Here is a 26,463-nt window from a genome sequence, read left to right as displayed (position 1 = left end):
ATTCGTACTATCTTGGTTGTTAGGCATTAGCATTATCCTGAGACCCCTTGGTACACGTTGTACTTCTAAATATTTTTTGAGGGTGATGAGTTCCCATGCTTTGTTAATTTCCTTCCGGCTTAGTTTTTCCCACTGATATTGTGCAAACATATCGAGATAGGCTTAGAAAAAATCAAAATACAACTTCAAGAAACAGAAAAAGATATCTCGCAATTAAAATTAACAACTGAAATGAACAAATTCAAAGACGAGCTGGAGATCCAAATAGAAAAACATGAAGACACAGTAAGGGAAAGAAAACATTCCAAGTTTATACGAGACGCAAACGATTATGCAGAAGGCCGCATATTCACTTTCGCAAGGAAGTTTGATGGACTGAAAGAACAAATCTCATGGAACAGCACCAGTAGCTTATCAAGTAATGTTTCCTCGCTAGCATCCGGTGACTCTAATGATGGGGAATCCGCATCAATGAGAGATACTGTGAAAATGTCTTTTTTAGGGGACATGCGCCTCGTGCTACAACAGAGACAATGGGAACAAAATCGCCCCATGCAGCAGCAACCACAAAGGGGAAGAGGAAGAGGCCGACAGTGGCCGGAAAGAAACCGCAGAGACGAGGAAAAAGGTGCAAGCGGCGGTTCGGAGAAAATAGGCACGGAAACGAGGAGGATGCGACAGAGACAGAAGCGATAAATGATGAGCTACAGGTGGTAAATCTATCTAATAGACCAATAAATGAAGCAGAGACGAAACTTCTGAAGAAAGGGATTAATTTCTGCCCCAAAAGTCACATAGATCTGGCACAAGTACGTATAGATTTATATCTGTACATCAGAAAAATCAAACTTGCGAAATTATTTCAAGAAGCAACATGGAAAAATCAAAGTCAAAACATACCAATGGAAACATCGGGAGGTTTGCAAGCAAAAGATGCGGATGGATTTCTGACTCTAATAAATTTGGATATCACGGAAGGGGAAGAGATACCCCTGGAAGAAGCTTGCCAGCAAACTGGGAAAGGTTTAAGTGGTAAAAAATCGACATCTAAATTTTATCCCCAATTAGCACATGGAAACAAAATTGATCTGTTCCAGGAAGCGGTAATCCAAGACTTGTACAAACTACAACACTCCAAATATGATGATAACCTATCGAATGATGAGAGACAAGCCCTGAAATCATTATCCACCGACGACCAGATTGAAATCAAAATGGCCGACAAGGGCGGTAACATAGTAATTTGGGAACGCTCAGCATATGTTACGGAAGCACATCGTCAACTAAGACAAACTCGCTTCTATGAAAAACTAACAACCAATCCCACCGCAACAATCAAAAAAATGGTGGATGAAAAACTCTCAGTATGGTTATCAGAGGGACTAATTGATGAAGAAGAACGAAAATTTCTGACAGTAACACATCCTATAATATCAACTATTTACTTCCTGCCGAAGTTACATAAAGATCAGAGCAAGCCTCCGGGAAGACCGATACTGTCGGCAAAAGGGTCTTTGTTGGAACCTCTGGCTAATTTCATTGACTACTTCTTGCGACCATATGTGACGCAATTGAGCTCATACCTGCAAGACACTACTGATCTTTTAAGATTATTACAAAATACACCATGGCAATCATCATACCATCTGATAACAATGGACGTCATAGCCCTATATACCAACATAGGGAATGACATGGGCATTAAAGCTTGCAAATTTTTCCTCAACAACAGAAACATCATGTACAGCAACCATAACAAGATGCTGTTAGAAATGATCTCCATTTGTCTCAACCAGAACATCTTTCTATTTGGGGAAGAAATATTCCGCCAAAACAGCGGGACTGCCATGGGTTTTTCCTTTAGTCCGAGTTATGCCTGTTTAGCCATGGGACTATGGGAGCAAGAGTTCGCGTGGAGCACAACTAATGATCAAGCAGTAAATAAAATCGTCAGCTGGAAGTAATACATCGACGATCTGCTTATAATCTGGGATGGCACAGCGATGGAATTCCAAGAGTATTTCAATGTAATCAACAACTCTACAAATGATTTAAAATTTACTTATACTATAAGCAAAGAAAGGGTCATCTTCTTGGATACGGAAATTTACATCAAAAATAATGAGATCCATACCACGCTGCACAGAAAAGCAACAGCAACAAATGCTACCCTAGAGGCGACTAGCTTTCATCAAAGCTCCCTTATCTCCAGCATCCCATATGGAGAATTCCTCAGAATCCGTAGGATCTGTAGTGAAGAAACAGAATGGCAAACTCACAGTGAGAGAACAGTAAAACGCTTTAGGAGGAGACAATACAATCCTGGTATAATAGCTCGCTGTTTGAAAAGAACCAATGAAAAAACTCGAGGGGAGTGCTTGGCGGCAAAACAAACAAACAACAATGAGAAACAAGAACCGATAAGGATGATCATGGACTTTGCTCAAGAAAGTACTCAAGTCACAAAAATATTGAGGAAAAATTGGAAGATACTGCAACTGGACAGTACGGTCAAAGAGATAGTGGGAAAACATCCCACGGTAACCTACAGAAGAGCTAAAAATTTGAAGGACCATCTGATCCACAGCCATTTCAAAGCCAAAAAGAAAGAACAAACATGGCTAAAAACTAAAGGATTTGTAAAATGCCATTCTTGCAAGATGTGCCAAATAGCGAAACCAACTAAAGAGGTGAAATTGGCCAATAATAAAATCTGGGAAATTCGCCAACTCATCACCTGCAAGACGCAGTACACAATTTATGTGATGGAATGCCCTTGCCCACTCAGGTACGTGGGGAGTACCATCTGTGAATTAAAAAAGAGAATAATGGAGCATGTCAGGGCAACTATCCACAAAGACAGATCCAATGCAGTGTCCAAACATATGGAACAGAAGCACCAAGGAGACTGGAAGAAACTGAAATTTTTTGGAATAGAGACAATTCCAAAAAGGGAACGCGGAGGAGATCGTGAGCTAATGTTGCGCCAGAAGGAGTCGCGCTACATCATAAACCTGAGAACTCTCACTCCCCATGGCCTGAATCAATCAGAGGAGTTATACATTCACCTCTAAATCAGACATCAGAAAACAAGATACGAAAGTTGATGGAGCAAGACAACATACAAATGAAGTAAAAACTTAACATACATGAGTGGAGCAGAAGGAGAAAACAAAAAGGCTAAATGAAATAATGACAAAGAAGCAGAACAATCTTCTTGCGAAAATGAAAAATAACAATACAGGGAAAAAAAAGGAAACCAATTCCTGTGAAATGCAAGTTACTCTGGCAACATCGATGTGAGAGGAGTACCAGATCAGGGGAAGCCCCGACATGAGAAACTGAGTAACTTCACAAATAAAGCAAAAACTCAATATAGATGATTGGGGCAGAATTAGCAAATAAATTAAAAAGGAACTAGGGAAAAAAAGAAAAAAAGAAATAACGAAAAAGTAGCAGAATAACTTTATGGACAAAATGAAAAACAACAGCACAATCTAAAAGGAAAAGGGAAACCGTTTCCCGCGTAAAGAAAGATACCCTGCCAACATCGATGCGAGAGAAGGAGCAGATCAGGGGAAGCCTAAACATGAACAATATGAGTAACTTCACTAATCCATCATGGTTTCAAAAGACATTGTATGTAGTAACGCCTAAAGAAGCAAATAAAGAAACCCTTCGTTTCAGAGAAATATCGCTGACAAACTACAATGACCATGAGCCATTGAGCCTGTAAACAAACAGGAAATGACGTCATAGCAAGTGGTTTGCTTTTTAACGAGACTTTTGTCCGAGAGCGAGTTGATCGTGAGCAAGGTGCCAGGCGGCATCGAAACGCGTAGATCAAGCTCTGCTACGGCCCTGATGTAAAGAAATAAAACGGTTGCAACTGATACTTTGGGAGTGCGGCCCGTTTTTCCTCACCTCCAGGAAGATTGTTGTGCAAATTAACAGCGGTATGGTTCAACCGCGGGGCAACGCACCCATGAAGAGCGCTGCGAATAACCGGCAAAAAGGAACCTTTGGGGTGGAGATATATATATATATATATATATATATATATATATAATATTCCAAATGAGATGTGACTCTTAGGATGCCCATCCACTCGGTTCGGGGCCTGTCTGGGAGCGTCAGTCCCAAAATATTCCCAAACAGAACACGCATTGCACTATTAGGTAACGTGAATAACAGGCCCACCAGCCAATCCTTCAAAACAGTTCTTTAACTGTGGCAGTGCAATTACCATTACGCGTTTCTACTCCCCACGAGTCTTAATCCTATGCTAATATAGGGGTGGTCACTGGTTTGGTATTAAACACCCAATACATCAACAGAAATATATATGCATATCTTAGTAGGCAGTAAAAGTATGGTCAGGCCCTTTCATGCTCTCCCGTGGAAAACAGCAGTCACGGATTCAGCGCCGTTTCCGCCTGTTGTGATTCCTCGTGTTAGAATAGAAACTGTTTGTGTTTACGCAGTGCTCTATGTAAGTTAGCATTCACTGTGCCATTTGCTTTTTAGGCGCCATTTCAGGCTGTTCGAAACTGATCTTGTCCACTTCTGAGAAATGCTCCCCTCTGAGTTTCGTTTCTTCACTTTAGTCCATACCTTTCCCTCTAGATAGAGGCCCTGCCCCACTTGTCTGGTGGCGGGCCCAGGATGGAACGACCTTGGATTATGTTAGTTTGTGTCAGATACGAGAAGTTGAACCCTTTTTTTGTATTTCACTGTTCATCTGCACCTGCTTGGAAAATTCCACTGTGGGCGTGTTTCTGCTTGACTACGAAACGTACATAATGTATCTTCATGCTTGTCGATTTCAGTTCCCTCTGCAACACTCCTAGTGACTGGGCAGATGGGGCTCCAATCCGAGTGTATATGAATAAACAGTTTTTGATTTGTATTCTCTACTGTCTGACCGACTCTTCTTTTAGTACGGAAGGCTGAGAGATGGTCATTAGCGACCCGGGTGACCCCAAACGTGTCACTTCCTTAACTCGGGAGCTGCATTCGCTAGGAAAAGCATCAAAGGAGCATGCATGGACAATGAGTGTCTTTCCTGCTCACCTGTGCCCCCACCCTCATCTGCCTCTGTGACGTCACTTGCTTGCTGCACGACAGAGAAAGAGGCTTTTAACCCCTTCGCTGCGGCGGGAATTCCGCCGCAGCACTGGGGGGTGCGGGGGGGGGCAGCGCGGTGGCGCTGTGCTCATGACGGAGCCACTCCGTCATGAGCCACGGTTGAGCTGTGCTCATGACGGAGCGGTTCCGTCATGACTCCGCCCAGTTGCGCCGTCCCCCCCGCACAGGCGGGGAAACAGCGCCGCGTGGGCGGAGCGGCCGCCAACGGTCGTGGAATGACGGAACCGCTCCGTCATGAGCACACGGCAACCGTGGCTCATGACGGAGCGGTTCCGTCATGAGCGGGGAAGGGGTTAAAAAGGGTACACTGGTTGCTGGTTTTCTTTTCTAGCACAGACATCCTGTCTTACCTGTCCTCAGTCTACCATCACCACCCGCGTCTTTGCCAGCTATGCTTCACCTTGCCCATAGACAGCGTTGCCTCACTCAGCTCCTCTGATGCCGAGCTGCCTACAGCAGGGCACTTTGAAAGAAGTACGTACTCGAGGATCTGCAGCTGGAGTTTCTTTTTAAAAAGTAAGTCAGCTTGCCAGGAGATGGGAGGTGCCCAGGGATCAGCGGGGAGCAGAGACGGATGGTTTGATAAAAATGAAGGGTGGAAGCTCCAAGGGTGCAGAGACAGAGGTCTTAAGGAGCCATATGCATTATTTATAAATGTTAAAATATCTTTCGTTTGTTTTGGTTTGGATTTTTTCTAAAGGAAGTTCAGCTTGTTTTAGGAACAGGGCTAATCCTTCAACTTACAGCTGCATTCAGTCTGACCCTGCTTTACCAAAGCATAGTGGCTTTCCTTAGCAGGTTTCTCCTGCTTTACACAAGCTATGATGGTTATAACGAGGTAAATATTGATTTAGCCTGTCTTAAAAATCCACATAAAGGATAAAACTTGTATTGCCATTTAACCCAGAAAATATCATCAAGCTAATTAAAACACGTTTGCTGTTGGTAGGAAGGAGTGCTGTGCTTTGTTTTAATGATTGTGATATAATTAAGTTGTATTATACCACTTTGTTTTCAGTAGATAAATTAATAAACCAAGCAACTTCGTTTTATTTATTTATTCATTTGTTTTAAAATGACAGGCAGTTTAGCTAATAAGAGCAGTCCTGTCAAGTACCATGCATTGGGGTCAGACTAACAAATTTTAGTGCTGGTGTTGACATCACAGCACTAAAATGTATTAGTCATGCATTTACAGTGCCCCCTGAACCATTGTATTGAGGCGCGCTAGAGAGCTGAGTTGTATACTTTATAATCGGGGCCTTCCAGACAGCACCCTAAAATTGTGTGCTCTGCAGGCTGCGGCCTCCTTAAATCTGAAACTGAATACTTCATGCCCTCTAAGACCCATGCGCAATTTAGCGCTGGTTTCCACATCACTCCACTGGTTACATTTCAAACCTATCCAAATGTTTGTTTCAAAATGAAGCATTCTCTCAATCTTTTGAACAGTTTATTTAAAGAGGTACTTTTGTGAATTCCATGCATGGTTTCACTCCACCTGGTAAAATATTTCCACCAAACTCCCCACCATGCCATGTCCTGCCCAAGTCAGTCCTGCCCCCGATTACCCCTACCTCCAAACCCCCCCCAACCCCAGTCATCTGTGCAGCCGTCAGTGATAACTCAGACTGTGCATTTTGGCCCTTGAGGGAATGTTTGTGATTTACCATGTCTTAGTAGATATGGTGCTGTTTTGCTCTCTCCTCGTCATGCAACGTAGCCCAGTAACTTACTGCAATGTGTGAAAATTTAGTAATTCTGCCCCTACGTTTCTCCAGATCGAGCACTCTGAGTGCCTGCCAGTATGGACAGGTGACTCCTTTTCTTTTATCCCCGTCAGCTCAGAAACAAGTGGCTCTGGTGTTAAGTCATGTCTAAAATTGACTACTGCAATGCCTTATTTCTAGACTCTAATAAGAGCACCTCAGCCAAACTGCAGGAGTTACAAAATGTGTTGGTGAGGCTTATTTTGAATGTTCCTAAACAACAGTCGTGGCCAGGTGACTGCTTGAGTTGCACTGGCTTCCCATACAAAAGTGCGCCATGTTCAAGTCCATCTGCAATGTGCATAAGGCCCTCTATCATGCCTGCCAGGCTGGAATTAAGGCAATGTTCCATCGGTATATCCCGGGAAAGCTACAATTGGGATGCAGTAGACTCCTTGCTTTCTTCGCCGTCTGTGCCAATGCAGCTGCTGCACTGTTGATATTCCCACCCATGCAGGAGATGTCTACTGCAAAGATCACTTTTTTTTTCTCTTTCATTTCACAAGGGTGTTGTGCTATTTTGTGCGTTTGATCGATCTTATCAGCACTTTTGCTCTTAGACTTTCCTTTGCGACAAAAATATCGTCTAGTAGTGTTTTTTCAACCAAATTGAGGGGCAGATTTACAAGCCCCTTGCGACACTTTTGCACCACGGTTGCATCACATTTTATGACGCAGCGGCGGCGTAAACAATGCGCCACATTGGGGCCCATTTATAACGTGTTGCATCTAGGGAGATGTGTCACCTTGTAAAGCCCTATGCCACATTACACCTGCGTCAGGTATAATGTATGTAGGGTGGGCGTTCCCATGCGGGAAAGCCTCGTAGAAGTGACGCAGTGAAATCTACAAGATTTCACTGCGCCACTTTTACGGTGCCATTGGGTCCAAACCCAATGCCTGCTTGGAGAAAGCCTGCATAAGGAGTGACGCAGTGTATTAGGAATAGGCCTCCCCATGCATTGCTCGAATTGCGTTGTGCTTGCGACACGACTCCAGCAATGCGTGACTTTTGCACTGACAGATGTGTCCATGGTAGCGCAAGGGTTTCGCGCGCAGGGAAATTGACGCATCGATACAGATGCGTCAGTTTCTTGTAAATAAGCCCCTGTATGTGTCTTTAAAGCATGGGCGAGATGATATTGTATTCCATCCTCTTTTCCTTTTTTGTGGGCAAACTTGGGGTTTGCAGGACAAGGTTCCCAGCCAGAAGAACATCCCAATGATTTCTATAGCTTTAACTCCACTTTGTTTTGTTTTTAGCTGAGTTTTATCCTTTAGGCTTTTGCATGCAGCTATTTCAGGAGTCCCTTATCTCATATATTATTTCAAGCTTGGTCCCAGCTTCGGTTTACAATACTCATGGCTCCTTCGTGTATTTGTGGGCCGTTTCTGGATGGCTCTCAGATGACTATGTGATGGACTCTCAAAGTCTTGTTTCCATCTTTTTTTAAGACAGAACTTTTCTTAAGCTTCTGTCTTTACTTACCCTTACCTATTCCTTTTGCCTGAGACATTTTTTTACCATATTAGAATGTTCAACCTTCAAATTCTGAGTACGCGTTGTCCTTCAGTTAGCACTTGTGCAGCATCCAGCGCCTTGGGTATAAATAAGTCTGTGGTTCTGCGCACTAGCCTTACTATAGTTATCGTGGTTCGCTGTTCGTGTCACGCTGAAGCCCATCTGCTTTGTTTTTGCAAGCCTAGCGTCTGCTTTTCTTCAGTCGACTCCTTGGAACCTGTGCCGTGGTTTCCCTGTGTGGGTTTAGCAATCCAGTAGAATGTATTTATCTGCCTGTTTTATTTACAACATGAACATTCTTTCGTTTTTCTTCTGCACGAAGACTACATATTTCAGCTCCATTCAGGCTAGACTGAGTTTCCATGGTCTGATTTCAGTTCCTGAGAATTCATTTCATGACGTCTGTGTGTACTTTTATCTCTATTTTTAGGTCTCGCGCCTAGCGTTGCACTGCGCAGAAGTGCTCGCGCAGCGCGAGACATTTAGTAGGTGAAAAACGGGGTTTTAGCACTGACCTAGGAATCGCACACGCTTGTGCGTGTGCTTTTCCTTTTGTGCTACCCCATTGGCCTTTGTGTGCGTCTTTTTATAAAAGACTGCATGCAATTGGCCAAAGGCGGGCGCATTGCTCTGCCCACGGCCTATTGGTATCTATTACACGCTTGGTGCGCGTAATAGACTCCAATAGGCCATGTGGTTTCAATTATAGTGCCCAGACACGGGCGCGATAATTGAATCCACGTGTGTCGCTGTGGAGCGCGTGCACCACTCACGGGCGTGTTCTGTACAATAGCGATCGCTTTCGCGATCGCTTTCACTGCCGTGATTTATTTTATTGTTTTCCATTAGTTACATTAGCGACCATTAACAACTTTCTTTTTATAGTCCAACGCTCACATCAGTACCCATCACATTTCAGAAACACGTTCAACGTATTCATACGTATTTGCATCTCACTTTACTCCCTCCTAATAATTTACTTCATTTCAATGTATATTTGTCCATCACGAGCAGCAGGGCTTGGATACATAGTTGGTATCAGCGGCTGATTGTTGGTTTTTCTCTTCTTCAGTTTCGATTTGGTGTTCTAGATGTTCTATTACTATTTCCTGATTACAATCCTGTTAGCCTCTCCCCTTTGATATTGGGGTCATTTCCCTACCCTCTCTCAACCTCATTGGCTTGACATGAAGATAACTTAGATTGCATCCTGCGACGATTTAACACCGACTCACCTCAGCTAGAAAACTGAAAACCAGAGTACCACCATCAGAACAATCCCAGACACTGGGGCACCCGCGTAACGCGGACAACAATAATAATGAGCCATGGACTGATGCCCATCCCCACCACACACAGGCAAGAAAGTAATAGCGGGAGGACAGTACAGTGAGCCAACATGGTGGGGCATGGGATAAAGCACACAGGCGACCAGGGGGAGAAAAGTACACAAGAGAAACAGCTGGAAAACACAATGCACAGGAGTGCTATATTTCTCATACTCAAGAAACTGCAAAACCAATATTGCCATTTGCTTCAATTAGACAGGCAGGTACATAACATCACTACGTCTTGTGGAACATGCATGTCTAATGTTTTTTTTCTGCAGCTAAAGATATACAATGTGAATAACAGTCTATCCTGGGGTTCATCTTTCAAGGTAGGTGGCCACAATGCTTTACAGAGCTGTGACGGTAGCCACTGAGAAGAACCCCATTGTGCTGCTAAACTGTTTTAGATTGAGCCTACTGGTTGCAAAAGACCTATTGTGGGATAACCAAGAACGTAAAAGGCCTTACAGACTGCCCATTGCTTACTATTGGTTGGCTTTATTGTCACTCTTATTTGCTTACTTCTTATTTAATGGAATTCCTTGTCACCGTGTGTCTATCATGTGTCGGTCCATCCCCTGAAACATAGCCTCTTTATCATCTCTCTCACTGGCTGGCTTTTATCCTTCCCCAGCTCACTTTCAGGGAGCTACTTTTTTCTTTCTACTTAATCACTCCATTAGAGTGTATGCTTTTTTCATCTATCTGCCTCGTGTGCTTCAACCCCTCCGCACTCCGTGTTGCAATCTCCCTTGTATTTCCTCTCGTGTGCTTCTCCCCCCAACAAGCTCCCTGCCTCCCCGTGCCCCATGTTGGTTTCTCACTTGTGTGATTCTCCCTCGCCCTGCCCCGCCCCCTCCGAGTTTCTGTGTTGCTCTCCCTCGAGTGCTTCTTTTCCCCTTCTCCCATCGCTCCTCTGTTGGACCCCTCAGCCACTGTCTCTTTTTTATTTATTTATTTATTTATTTATTTATTTATTTATTTATTTATTTATTGGGTTGAGAAGGCCTAGGCAGCAAACTGCTACTGGGCCTCTACCTTTACATTAAAAAAATAGCTCTTTCACACTACTTCTTGTTAATTGTTTCTTATTTACTGATCGATAAATAAAAGTAACATGATGCCCCAGTCATTTTGTAGGTGCACAACTTGTAATACATTGGGTGAGAACCTAGTCCAAAATAAGCTCTTATTGAGTGCAGTCACCAGGTGTGGGGAGGAGTCGGGGAAGAGGGAGTCGCAGGGTGGGTTACAGGGGGAGTCACAGGGGGCCGGGGAGTGGGAGGGGTCACGAAACATAAAAAAGCTTACCTTTAGGCCGGGTCCCTCGTCTCTACTCCTGCTCTCCTGTCTCCGACTCCAGGAACAGGAATCAGGCAGCCAGGCTACCTCCCCTGGGTCAATCACAATGCTGCAATGCAGCGTTGTGATTGGACTGAGCATTGTGACACGCTGCTCTGCCAGGGGCTGGAGGAGTGGGCATGTTCTCCTTGCAGGCTGTAATGCAGCCTGCATGGAGGAGGGGAAAGTGCGCATGGCTGGTTTTGTCAGCCTGAGGGCCAGTCATTGCGCACTTAGGAGTGGGCACACCACTCCTCCCCTGCCCTGCTCCATTAGCAGAGCAACCCCGCCCACCCACAAAGGAAACATAAAATGGTAATGACTGAAAGTTATTACCATTTTATGTTTTTACTTCTTGTGGGGCAACGCTCCTCCGTCATAGCGGAGAAGCCGCCACTGGTGCTTTCAAGATGTTCTTAAAGATAACATGCTGGGCTATCCATTGTGTCCCCATACTACAGATTAAAGTAATTTAACACAATAAACTGATTTACTAGACTTCCAAGTAGACCAAATAGTCTATAAATTTGCTCTCAAAAGCAGTAACCCAGAATTCATCAATGATGTCTAGCAGGATAACAGTGGGGTATAATGGCACAATGTGCAAAATTGAGCCAGTTAAAACTCGGCTTCTCCATAACTGTTCATGTTCTAAGCAAGAGTGACACCCACATCCCTCTCCCGTCTGCCTTTTAGTAGTCAGATTGGCAAACCCTAGGAAGAGTGCAAGGGACAAGGCAGAGCTGGTATTCTATCTATCCTTCGTATATAAAGTAAGCTTTGAATTCCAAGCAACAACTTGTGTCTGTTCTGCTGCTTTTTCTTGTTTATAAATCAATCTACACTCTGGTCATTTCAAACATGACGTATAGGTTGACCCTTGACCGTTTCTGGATCTGCATTGGTCTGCACACCTCATTTGTAGTGTGCAAATTACAGCATGAATTCTACAAATCGGCGAACTTTGTCTGTATTTTTATTAATGTTTGTTTATAGTTGTTACTTGTGAACCTACCCATGGTATTCTGTGTTTTTGTTGGACTTGTTTGTCCTCTGACATTTGTGTGTTTTTTTTACTTACATTTAAAATTGTGTGAGGGTATCAAGCTTACCTCTTTTGTTGTTCAATGGAAAGCAGAATGCATTTTCCTACTTGGGAATTTAAGAAATATTGTTTAATTATATGTGCTTATGCAGTATTTTCATTGTTTCCTTTGACAATGTGTATCCCCATACTAGAAAAGTCTAAATAAAGTAAAATGAAAAGCCAATATTAGCTAGTAAAAGTGCAAACTTCTTTTTAGCGAAATTCTTCAGGCAAACGATGAAAAATCCACAATATGATGTTAATGTCAAACCACCGAACAGTTTACCACTGGCAAATTCAAACAGTTATCACAAATGCTAGCGATCAAGCCCCAGTCTCAATGAACATTGAAGTGCAGAATAAGCCTATGTGTCTCTCGTTTCCAATGCATGGGACTGCCACCTCCTAGTGGTGAAAAAGAAAACTGCTTCGTCGGAAAACGGTTGAACCTAAATTTGCACCGACATTTGGATTTATTGTACTTTGGGGTTTTTGTATTGTTTTATAAACCTTAAGAGCATTCTACCTAAAAATGTAAATTGTGTCCAAAAAATGATAAAAGTAGTCAATTGATCAAAAGACAATTTACCCGAAAGTCTTGTTATATGTTCTTACATAACTCGAAATACCTAAACAAACCAGCATTTGCAATGCAATAGGTCTCGCATTTGCGAGAGTTTAACCTATTGGCATTGTTAATGACAATGCCTTTCATTTACGTTTTAAAAACCAAAACATAAATAAAAGGCATTGCCATTTACAATGCCAATGGCTCAAACCTGTTGCATTGCAAATGCTTGTTTGATTAGTTACCAATTCACTGGGTTATTGATCCATATTTTCTATATTAGTTTTTATGCCTGCAACAAGTAGTCATTGTTACCTCAATGGTTTCTGGAGAGAGGACCTGCAGTGGAGGTTAGTTATTAAGAGCGAAGCCTTCCATCAAAGCAATACATGTTTTGGGAATTAAAGTGAGCGCTTCATACATATATAATTTTGTTCTTGTGTAAAGAAAATGTGGCGACTTTCGGTTTGGTAAAGGAGGAAAATATTGCTTGAATTGTCCATAAGCGATCCTTCTTGAAAATGTCCCATTAGGTTACCCCTACCGAAAATATGACTGCTACAATTAAATGGTGGTCATATAGTTTTCATTTGGAATCCGTATTTAGGATATAGCATGAATCGTTTTTTTTATTAACCTTGAAAAGGGGATTTTTGAGAATCTGAGTTGGTGATTCAGCCGTTTGTGCTTCTCCATCACAAGTTGGAACAGTTTCGCCAGACTGCTGCTGATTGTGAACTGAATGTGCTCAACAGATGTATATAATGACTATAATAGCTTGTGAGACCATAACAAAACCTCCTCGCCTCCCAAAGTTTTAGATGGCCCCCATCCAAAGCTTACTGTATGTGTCGCTCAAATTGTGATGAGTTTTCTCTAGTTGGCCTCATTGGCTTATCCCATTTGAATTATTTGTACCCCATGCAGATACTGAGTTATGTTTCATGGTGTCAACTGTCACCACAGCCCCGTGGCCCACTATTCTTTAAACACTGCTCCTTTACTCTGCTTTGTGTTATTTTATCCCGACCCCATCAATTACTTAACACAGAAGTGGTTTCAGTGGTTATGTAACCATTGTGCATGTGTTCACATCTAAAGGGCCAACGAGAATGCATTCTTTGAAACAGGGCAATTAAATTAAGCTTTTTTTATGTTTGGTGTTCTTTCATTCCCATTTTTGTTCGCCCAACCAGCATAAAGCATGGTGTCAAGGGGCAGCCCTCTTGACCCAGCGGCTTACCTCGCTCTTAGTGATGTTGCTCCACTTTTCTACTATGTGTACTTACACAGAAAAAGTAGCACACGAGGGAGAAAGTAAACAAATGCACCATCTTTCCTATAGTGCTCAAAGGGAAAAAAGTTGTTTCCTCGATGGAAAGGATCTGAGACATCCCATAACAAGCATTGGCATAGCCAATAGGTCTCGCCTTTGGGACCTTATAAGTGTTTAGCCATGCAACAGTTGTATAACTAAATACTTATAAGGTCCCAAAAGCGAGACCTATTGGCTATGCAAAGCGGCCGTGCGGCTGCGAAAGTGAAAGTGATCGCAATCCCGATCACGATCAAACATCACAGCGGCCGTAAAAGTGAAAGTAATCGCAGTAAAGCGTGGTGCGGCCGCCCGTGCACATGCACTGTAACTCTAGGCTGGCCTGGTAGCACTTTTTGGAGCCCCCTCAATAAGTCTCGCCAGACCAGCGCATGCGCTGGGTCAGGCGAGACCTAAAAAGGATGGTGGAAAGCTATCCTCCATGGGAGGGCCAAACGCAAAAAGAAAGGCAAGCCATTAAAATAAGGAGACAGCAGATGAGTGACTGGAAACCTTTTGTATGGTCCGCAAGAGTTTGAGGTCTAAAAAGGTTTAGTATAGTCAGAGGTCGGGAGGTGAACGAAAACAAATGCTTATTTTTGTATTTTGTGTGTTTTTGTTTTAATAACAAAAAAGCCGGAACCTTATTTTTATTTGTAGCACAAACCTAACCGAGAGGCATTCCATTATAGAGGCCAACAAAACAAAGTAACTGAAAAATAACACAAAGAGCATCAGGGAAAGCAATATATTTTTGGTGCTGAATAATCCATTATATTAATTATGGGTAAAGATGCATCCCATGTGTACTACAAGTGCGTGAAATGAATGGGCCAGGCAAACCTACCTTTAGAAATGGAGGGCTTGAGTTCCTGGGGTCCCCATTTCGAGGTACATATGTAGCCAGAGTTGGCCTGGCTCTCCTTATCCAGAGGGAGATGGAAGGCTGTGTGCTTCCGCGGCTTCTGGATCTGGGGAAGGCATTGGTTAATTGGTCACAGGGATCCTTCTCTGATGCTTCTCTGGAGTTGGAGGCGGTAGAATGGATGGGCGGGGGGTCACGTTGTTCCTTCTGTGTAGAGGGAAGGGCAGACTGTATGGGCCGTTAGGGGAGTTCTTAGCAGGGGAAATGTGCTCTGTATTGGTTAATTCCTACCCCGGGCGAACCCTGCACCAATGCCAGGGCACCATCGATGTCTTGTATCATCCATCATACATGGTGCTGGATCTGCCATTTTTGGAAAGACCCTGCATACTAGTCTTTGTGTTCCCATAAAGTTTGTTTGCTGTGCTTAAATTATTCAGAACCAACCCGCATAAAGCACTGTGAAAGCTTCTCCTCCTACGATTGCCCCTTGCGCCCCCACGCCCTCTGAATCATGGACTTTGTTTATAGAGTGCATAAAGATGCTCGTTGCTTTTTTTTTTCTTTTTCTTTTTCTTTTAACTCAGGAAAGCTTTTTATTGAACGGGATAAAACGCTGGGTGCCGTTTAAGTTCCTTGCCATTCCAGGGAGCGTCCCTTTTGAAGCATCCACAGTGAAAGGTCAACTTCCTAACCGGCTATGTTAGTCTCTCTGCGCCCGAGTTTAGTTCTATGCTGTGTACATCTTGCATGTTGCTCAATTTCGGAATGGGTTTTTGTTCGGAATATAAGTGCTTCCGTTTTATTTTTATGGCGCCTGTAATTACTAATCTCTTCACGAGGTCGGTTGTCTGATTTAGAATGAATAGATATTCGGATCTAACAGGTTACTGTTGGAATATTGTTCACATATGAGGTTAGGTGAGATTGGCGATACACATAACATATTATTAGGTCAGGTTCAACCACGAGGATGTACATTTAATTATGTTTTTGAACGACTTTTTCATGGATATTATTTTAACACTTAGACCCCCATTCTCTTTCTATTTAGGCTCCTTATAATAGCCACACTTCATTTCAGTGTGTCTTACATCTAGGATTGGACAACAATACATTTAATATTGACACACGTATGATTTTGGTGAGTGGACAATATATTGAGATTTTATATATGAATAAAATTGTTTTAACAATATTGTGCATTAATTTGAGAGTAGCGGTTTAAGAGTTGGGGTTATCTATGGTATTATACACATCAGGTTCTTTTCCCCAAATATACGAATAGCGTGACAATTCTAACTTTCGGCTATCAAGGGGATCGTCCATTATGACTATGAGCATTACATTGGTTGTTGTGCTTGCAATTGGTCTAATTTTTCTTTCTTTAAAATCGCTGGAATTTTTGCATAGACGTTATTTATATATATTTTCAATTCCATTTTGGTTATTTGGGATATTGCGTCGTATTATAATGTGAATCCGAGATGATGGACTTTCTTTAGGTCAATTAGACTATATCCGTATAGATCATTAAATTCAGAACACGAATGTTACTTGGCAAGATTAATCAATATTTTATAATCCAACTACTCAGTTAATATTATCACGTTCTCTTATTAGAGCTCGTGCGAATTGCTATTCAAACACCATGGAGATGGTTATTTGACTTGATACCCTACCAATGATGTCGTACTTGAATGGTGGATTTATCAAACGTATTTTGAGGTGGGTTTTTTATATACACACCTCTTTTTCGTGTATTCTGATACTCTATGAGCATGCGCCTCTTAGCCTTTCCTAATAGGCTGTAAGCACTGCTGTTGAAATTCAGGTTTATTATCAAACTGGACAATTATGTTAGGATCACACAATAATTCTTTACAACCTCTTGATAAGTTTACACTCTTTAACACATTATTATTGGCCTTTTGTTATGGCTTTGTTCTCTAACTGGACTTGTCTTTCCTTTACACCCTACATGTGCTACAAGGTCACTGTGGTGAATATACTGGTCTGGTCTTCGGGGCTTTATATCACAAAACTTTATCACTATCATTTGATATTCTTGGCTATTTTCAAATAGGAAAATTCTTAACTTCAATTGGGCACAATGGTGATGCGTTGCCATTATGAGATGATGTTGTCTTCTCTCTCTCAAGATTTACTATGTTGCTTATGTATATATCCTTTGTCCACAGCCTTGAAAAAGTAATTGTACCTATTAAGTACAGACGAAACACGTGTTGGCTGCTTTGGCTACTGGACGGTTGTGTCTGAATACTGGATATTGGGTCCTTAAACTAATAAAGAGGACAATTTTAGAAAACTCTGATAACTATTGCATCCTGTCCGGTGATTTTCATGGAATATTGTGGATCCTCCAAGGACTTTCCTCATATCATTTCTACACTCATCATAGATATTGGTCCTTAGACCAAATGGCATATTGATGGACTTCCTATATTTTGAAATAAGGGTGTGCTTAAAAAAGCTGATTTTCTTTAAATAATTGTGTGGATAAGTCGTCTTGTCGACTTGCCAACAGCACTTTTGGGTAGTAAGTGCTTATAGCTTCACTAGCACCCCGTCACATTAACAATATATTGCTAACGCGAATACATTATTGATTGACTGTATATGATAACTCTGTTTAATTTGATGTGCGGTTTCTCACCCATTTTGGGGAACACTACTACCTTACATAGAATTAAACCCAATATGGCTTTAGGGGGGAGATGGGGACGGTAGAACAGTGCATAAATCTACATTTGATTATCTATAAATACATGATGGCTAAGGGAGAACATATCCATCTTTGCTTTGCAGACCTAAACTCTGCTTTTGACTGTGTAAATCATTCCAAATTGTGGGAAGCAATGATGGATATAGGCGCTCCTGATGATATTATTTTCTTCCTATCACAATTATACTCAAGACTAACATCCAGAGTGAGGTATGGCAGGGAAGGTGAGTGTACCCCAAACTTCAAGCTATCCAGGGGAATAAGACCGGGCTGTGTCATTGCACCACTTTTATTTTCATCATATATAAATGGGATCAATAAAACCCTTCAGAATTTAAACACAGATGCACCCGAAAATAGGTGTGAGACCAACCCCCCTCCTCTGTAAGCAGACGATGCAGTTCTAATCTCTAGAACTGCAAATGGATTGCAAGAACTAATTGAAGCCTTCGTCTCATACATGGAGCAGAGAGATTTAAAATTAAACCTTTCCAAAACGTTTGTGCTGATCTGCGGCTGGTAGGGCCAAGAGAAAGTCCCGTTTTGTTAGGAACTACAAGTTAACAGAAGTCAAGAATTTTTCTATCTAGGTATTTTCTTTTCTTTTAACAGTAATTGGGTTCACCATTTAGACCAGTCTAGACTTAAATTCATCAGAACCATAGAGGCGATTTTAAGATTTTGTATTAAGATAGGTAGCAAACCCATCCGTGATAGGCTTAAAATTTATGAAAGTAAATGCCTATCTGTAGCAACCTATGGCTCTGTAGTGTGGGGCAACGCTAATCTTTAATCATTGCAGTTGTGTTAAAATTATTGTTTTTGTCGTATGCTAGCCGTACCAAGATCGACGTCAATTTTTCTATTGCATACAGAATTGGATGTACCATATGTCACCAATTTTATCCAAGTAAGAGCGTTGTGCTCATGGCACAACATTTGGTGCAAGGAGGGCCCAAAGTTTACCAGGGATATTATTAAGGACTGTCAAGCTCTGGAACTCAGTAATAAAATCCTTTGGCTAGCATACATGGACAATCTACTAAAGAATATTGATAAAGATCTATCGGCAAAAAATCCTACAGCTATTTTGCAATTTAGCAAAAATGATATCAAGAAATTGTATATGGAGAAATTAAGCCAAGGAAAAGCTAGGAGAGAGGAAGGGAGAACAAGCGTACTAAGATATATGGCCAATATTGAGTCGACTGGTCTACCAAATTACCTGGTAAAAGTTACGAATACCGAGACAGATTTTATCTCACAAGACTGCGTCTGGGTACAGTTCATGAACTGGTGGCTTTCCCAAAACTTAAAAAATGGCTAAATATTGCACACAAATGCCCAAACTTTTTACGGGCAATTTTTACTGTACAGAAATTATTTTTTATTCAGAAGCTATGAAATTCATCTGTCTCCTTGATAATGAAGCTATGACATTCATCTGTATCCTTGATAATGAATTAGCCTCTTGTGCTGTTGTTGGTTTTATAAGCTGGGCCATACACAGAAGGAAATCCCTTACACTTTTAGATCAATTGGTGTATGAAACTGAATAAAAGAGGACTCCTGGTCGAAAAGTAATAATATTAATTGGGACAACAAGGTGATGTGTACATATGAAGATTTAAATGTAATATTATGAAGTTTTAAATGTAATATATATTATCGTAAATAAGATCTTAATTGTTTGTACTTTTAGGAATCGAAAAAGATTAGAATAAAGTTAAATGAAGAAGGCACTAGGATGTTTCTAATTTAAGATTCATGCCACATACTTCACACCCTCTCCATATATCCCACTGATATCATACGTTGTTCAACCTAGTTTATCCTCACAGATGATATGTACTGTTTGAAGACCCAGTTCATCTATAGGAATGTAAGAATTAACAGATAAAAGGCTGGAAGACATATTTGCTCAAATGATCATTAAGTAAGGAGTGCCTCAAGGTACCACTTTTGCTTTCAGTAGAACATCCATGATGGTAGGATGACAAGTACAGGTCAAACCTTCTTTGATCTATAGGGGAAACCTGACATCCCTACATCCCTACAAGGTGAGTTGATTCTCTTCACATCATAACCTAAGTAGGTACAACCTCAAATGACACTTAAAGTGGTCACAAAGAGCCAGGATCCTGCCAGGATCTTTCCATAGATGTGCTGGGAAAAGTTAAATCAACATATGCAGATTTATTACAAATAAATTTACTCTTACACTTTGGAATAACTTTACTACTTTTGGCTGTTCACCATTTCCGAGGGTAAAGTTACTCAAACATGTAAACTTACATGTCCCCACCCCCTAAAATAGGGGGTGAAGTCAGTGGAAATATCAAGGGGCATATTTACTAACATTTTATGCAACATAGTGCAGCAAGGGAAGTTGCTGTGTTTCGTGAAAGGGAGAGAGCCGAACGGTGCCATATTTAGAACGATACGGTGCAGTTTAGCTCCTTCCTAGCACTGGCACACCTGTGGCTTTCTTTTGTTTCAATTCAGGCACCATTGCACAAGGATGCCTGTGTTATTGGCAGGATTGTTTTGTGCAGGAAGGGATCCCTTTCTGCTCAAAAACAATCCTCAGAGGTTTATTAATGTTTCTATGTGTACTGCAGAATGCAGCAATCATTGAGGGAGAAACTAACAAAAAAGAAATTAAGATATTTCTCCTTGTTAAGTTTTGGGTAGGTGCACCAGTTTGGTGCAAACCAAGGTATACTGACTATTAAATATGTATTTGGGTCAAATTCCAAGGGTGGCTGCATGGGAATGCCCATGCTTCACCCATAGAATACTTGATACTACTAGACACCGAGCATTTCGGAGGATGCGTAGGTCCCGAGCTGCCATTATCTAACTGGGACGCATCCATAATCTAAAAGATGCCTGGCGAACATTATACCCCTCTATTGCTGGCTTTACTTATTATTCAGCACCTCATCAACTTTGCTCAAGAATCGATATGGCCTGGGTATCAGATAATATTCTCTCGAACAGCTCCATGGAGCTATGTCCGAGAGTGTCTTCGGACCACAATCCAATTATACTATCGTTCACTATGCCACAGACTTGCCAGAAACCAAGGACATTCACATTTCCCCGACATCTACTGTCCAATAGGGACTATATCTCACAACTAAAAGCACATTTAGTGGAATTTATTATAATAAATATAAATTCAGCTTCACCTAGCATAGTTTGGGATACGGTCAAAGCGAGTATACGGGGGTTTACACAACAGTTTGTCTTAAACCAAAATTTATTATACAAACGTGGCTGGGAGGAGATGGGCAATGCTGTAAGCATGTTAGAAAAACAATTGGAACAGGCATTGATACAGGGTATATCAAATGTAGCTGATATATGTCAAAAACTAGCCAGCTCTAAGCTTAATATCAAAACTAGGCTAATGGAGAAAAATATGAACAGTCTACATAAATATCATCTCCCCCAATATGAGAGTGGGGACAAGATAGGTAAAATTTTAGCGTACAAAGTTGCTGATGATAAATCTAGAACAATCATAAAAAAAATTAAGGGTCAAAACAATATGGTGTATATACTCAACCAGAGCAGATTCTCGAGCAATTTGTGGCATATTACAGGGCATTATATACTCCAGACGAACAGCCGGCCATGAATAAGATTCAAGAATATTTGGACACTAATCTAACTAAGGGAAAGCAGACTGAAGAAATCGCGCTTCTCTCTGATAACATCACTGAATCAGAGATCAGAAAGGCTGTCGCTTCGCTCCCCTTAGGCAAAGCTGCTGGAGAGGATACTATCCCATTAGACATTTATAAACTATGCTTGGAGGAACTGTCGCCACTATTATCTAATGTGATAAGCAATATTGGAACTACCGAGAAGGCACCAGAATCTTGGAATACAACCAGGATTGTTTTTTTTTTAAAAAAAGGTAAACCAGGAGATCAGTGTGGGTCATATAGACCCATCTCACTTATCAATGTAGACGCAAAAATTTTTGCTAAGGTACTAGCTACTCGATTAGCTCCACTTGTACCTCAGTTGGTGACCCCTCAACAACATGGCTTTGTCTTGGGGAGAGATACTACTGCCCATATCAATATGGCCATTACTGCATTCGATGTGGCCAGGCTCGGTCCCATCCCACTCGGTATGATACTCCTGGACGCCGAAAAGGCGTTTGACCGACTGGGGTGGGACTATCTTTGGTCAACAATGACCACTTTGGGCTTTCATGGCCAATATCTTAAATGGCTACAGGCTCTGTATGATCATCCAACGGCTAAACTCTGATATGCTGGGTTAACCTCGACTAGCTTTCCAATTAACCGAGGTACACGGCAAGGGTGTCCATTATCACCCTTGCTATTTGCGTTATCGTTGGATCCTTTCCTTGCAGCTTTACAAGTTCACCCCAATATCATTCCTTTTAAACATGGTCAGAATTTGTTAAAAATCACAGCCTATGCCGACGACATAGCTGTCTATTCAACTAACATACCGGAAGCCATATTGGGTATTACCGAGGAGGCTGATAAATTCGGGTCCGTCTCCGGCTATAAACTTAATTCACATAAAACACAAATTATTATGAATTATAAACCGCCAGCCCCGATCATAGGCACTTGTAGAACAGCCACTTATCTTGGTATTAAAATTTCTTCTGATATTAACAAAATATTCAAACTTAATTATGAGGCTCTTATCAAAGAAACTGTCACAACTTTAAAAAAGTGGCATAAGGTTCCTCTCAGTATTACTGGTAGGATCAATTTAATTAAAATGAGTATACTACCTAAATTTTTATACTTATTTAGGTCCATACCACTCTTCGTTAATAACAAGTACTTTAAATGTTTAGACTGGATTTTTAGTAGTTATATATGGGGTTACAAGAAGGCTCGCCGATCAATTACTTTGCTTAAACTACCTCTTAACCAGAACGGTCTCAACTTCCCCGACTTCAGACTATACTATTTTTCAGCTTTTCTCAGTCGTCTTCGCAGCTTGTTCATTCGCAACAAACAGTTGTATTATTGTTACCAATTCTCATTGGGAGAGGACTCTTAATATGTTCTTAGCAAAAGTGAATGATCCAAACTACTTCAAGCGGGTAAAATTTAAGACCATTAGAGACCGTGTCAAAATATGGCAACTCATCTTGACTAAGTGTAATACGACATTTTTTCATCCTCAATTATCTTTCTGGGCTAATCCTGGTCTTCCAGGGATATTCCATGATGGGACATTTTTACTGTGGAAAGCTGCTGGAATAGAGACACTTGGTGATTTATACGGCAATGATGGTTTTCTGGCATTTGAGACACTAAGAATTCTTTATAAACTGTCTGAAACTTCACGTTTCAAATATATTCAAATACATGACTACTTAATACGTAAAATGAAGCTATCAAATATATCGGATTCAGATATTTGGAAATGCTTCTAAGCAAGGTCAGATCACTCATTAGTTTTGGGTATAGTGTTTTAATCTCTTTCAAACTAGACGACTGTGGGAAAATAGCGGAAAAATGGAGCTCTCGATTGGGTTTAAATATCACTGCTAATCAAATCTCTTCTTTGCTCTGCAGCATAAATCGCTCTGTTCACTCTTCTAGTTTGAGATTACAGCAATATAAAACTATATGCCAGTTATATTATACTCCAGAAAGAATCTCAAAATGGTCCAACAATAGTTCTAATACCGAACGGTCAAGCTGTCCTAAATGTGACCTTCTAGCTGCAAGTCTAGAACATATGCTGTTTACGTGCCCTAGACTTACTTAATTTTGGCTTAAAATAAGTCAAGGTATGGCTCAGATTTTGTCACAACCAATAACACTTAGTGTAACTAACGTACTGCTCGGAACCCCGATAGCCGCTTTACAAGTAGATCTTATTAATATCCTGATCGGATGTGCTAGACTGATTATCGCACGGACATGGATCTCAAGAAACCCACCACATGAGATGGAGTGGTGGCTTCTTGTTAAAGAAATCTATATTATGGAATTTTCTCTTGCTAAGATCAGAGGTGTTAAATCTCTACAAAAGATAGATAGAATCTGGGGGTCTTCATTCACTTGAAGGAGTTTTAGACGGGTAGGGGGGCTCGAACGAGCAAATGATACTTGTTAGAGAGGCAGCAGAGGAGGGCGACGAGGGAAGGATTGAAGCTTTGCATTCTCGATTAATGCTTTCTGTACCTGCTCTTGCATAAGCAATATTTCTTTGATCTCTAATTTTGACTTATGTACTTTTGCTCTGCTCGATTTATCTGATACTTTAATTTATAATTTGTCTTGTAATTTTAAATACTTTGTTGATTTGACCTTTTGCCCTGATTTCAATAAAAAAGTAAAAAAAAAAAAAGGAATACTTCCCAGATGCAAAGTACAGCAAGGCAGTGCCCATGCGCTGCCTTGCATTACATTTTTTTTGTTTTACTAAGCCACGCAAAGCCATGCAAATCGGGCTGTGTGCGACTTAGTAAATCCAGAAATATATTTGGCATCGAATTGCCTCTAAAAAGTGACAAAACCTCACTGCAAAATGTTAGTAAATCTGGACCCAAATGCATCCATAAAATTACTACTAGTAGTGACTTTATGATGGTATTTGACGTTCTATACACTTGGCAAAGGCTCTTCAATTGGGCAAAGAGCTTTCTGTGGTAAAGTTTAGGGAAAAAAATACACTTTTAAAAAAATTAGCAAAATAAAATTGCTAAATAATAATGTTAATTTTTATATATTTACTGTAAATGTAGAACAATAAATGTACAACATTAATAACTTAATTTTAAATTAAAATTGTATTATTTGAAATGTTAAATTAAAATTGTATTACTGAGGTTAAAATTAAAGTCACACCTGAAGTAATAAAGCAATGCATTTAAAATTATTTGGTGAGGGCGTGGCCTAGGAGCCGAACATGGCTCCACTGTTCGCTCCCTGTATGGGCTTTAATCCAACATTATCCTAGACCCCGAGCCAAATTTTAGGGGGTCCTTTGCTGCGGTGCCTGCCGTGACCCTGCAGACGAGATCTGACGATGGCGGAGGGTCGGATTCGTCGTGGGCGGCTTCCCGATCTGCGGCTGCCGTGCCTGTGATGGAGGGCGGAGCACTCAAGGCCGCGGCTGCGGTGGGCCCTCTCGGCCGGAAGAGCTGTGACGGAGGGGCGGCTGCCACTTCTTGCATCATCGTAGCCTGGAGTGGAGAGGTGTCGCCGCTGCTGTGCGGTCCCACATGACGACCGGCAGGAGGATGAGGAGAGGGGGTTCCCGCTGTGACGCCATTGCTGGCGCCCCTCCCCCATTTCCTGCATCGCGGCCTGGTGAGGCCCTGCTTGGATCTCGCGACCCCAGACCGGAGCACGAGTGAGTCCTGCCGTCGGAGGGTCCGTGTGCAAGCTGAGAGCTGTGGTCCTCCTGTTTTGTGGCGCGGCCCTCCTGGAGGAGCGACTGAGAGCAGCCCGGGATTGTCCTGGCTGGAGCCGCTGCTGCGACGTTGCGGTGGGTGCATGAAGACCCATCATTGATCTGGTGAGGGGCCTGGCGTGCATTTGACTCAGGTGGTGTGGTGCTCGGGGACCAGCATTATTTTCACGGCTGAAGATCTGCCGAGTGGCCCAGGTCCAAGTGACTGCCCGATCTCTGGCGCTTTGGGGGGACCCTAAGCGGCGTTATCCGGGGGTCCTATATTCCTCGCCAGGAACTGCACCGGGGCGCATGGACTGCCCCTGGGACGAATCCCCTCACATAGGGAGTACTGCTGCTGGAGGGCCCTGCAAGATCGCCTGCAACACAAGCTTTAGGCCGTGGCAGGTGCCACGGAGACGCCTTGTGCTTGAGTCTGGCCGGGGGCTGCCCCTTGTCGGCGTCTGTTGCTTCTCACTGCTGCCTGCTGTGTCACGGCGGGGGGTCTGGCCTCGTGTGACCTCCCGGCTGGTTGCCCCCAGTCACCGTGGGCAAAGATAGACAGGGAGCGGCGGCCCCCAAGCAACATACTCTGGACCGCTATACCACTACTACCAACCCTCCCGTGGGGGGACTGCAGAGGGCCTCTCATCTGATAGGGCGACGTTGTTGGATGCAATTACTCAATCGCAGACAGCCCTTGAGGCTCAGATCGGGCCGTGGGCTCAGAGGTGTCATTCCTTCGCCAAGATCTGCGGAAAGCAGTCGACCGCATCACGGAAGCGGAGACCAGGGTCTCCACTGTCGAGGACTCCGTCACGGTACTACAGCAAAAAGAGGACAAACTGACCAATCAATCGCAAGAGATGGCGGCACGGGTCGAGGATGCGGAGGGGCGGGCCCACCGCGATAATCTACGCTTGGTGGGCTTCCCGGAGGGCTGCGAGGGGGGCTTCCATGGACAAGTTCATCTCAGGTTGGCTAAAGGCACTGTTGCCCCCGGAAGACATGTCCTCCTGCTTCGTGGTCGAGAGGGCCCATCGTGCTCTGGCTAAGAAACCGCCACCAGGGGAATGCCCGAGGCCAGTGATAGCCCGACTCCTTAATTATGCAGTTCGGGATGCTGTACTTCGATATACCCGGCTACATAAAGATAAAATGATCTTTGACTCACACCCCATCATGGTTTTCCCTGACTACGCTAAGTTGGTGCAGCAACAGCGTCAGTCGTTTGTGGCGGCCAAGAGAAGGCTACGCAAACTAAATTTATCCTACGCCTTGTTGTTTCCGGCCCGGATGAAGGTGATGTTCAATGCAAAAACATTTTTCTTTGATACTCCGGAAGAAGTCTTTGT

Source organism: Triturus cristatus, chromosome 2_1 (assembly GCF_964204655.1).
Source record: "Triturus cristatus chromosome 2_1, aTriCri1.1, whole genome shotgun sequence".
Lineage (NCBI taxonomy): Eukaryota > Metazoa > Chordata > Amphibia > Caudata > Salamandridae > Triturus > Triturus cristatus.
This window is presented reverse-complemented; position numbering follows the sequence as displayed.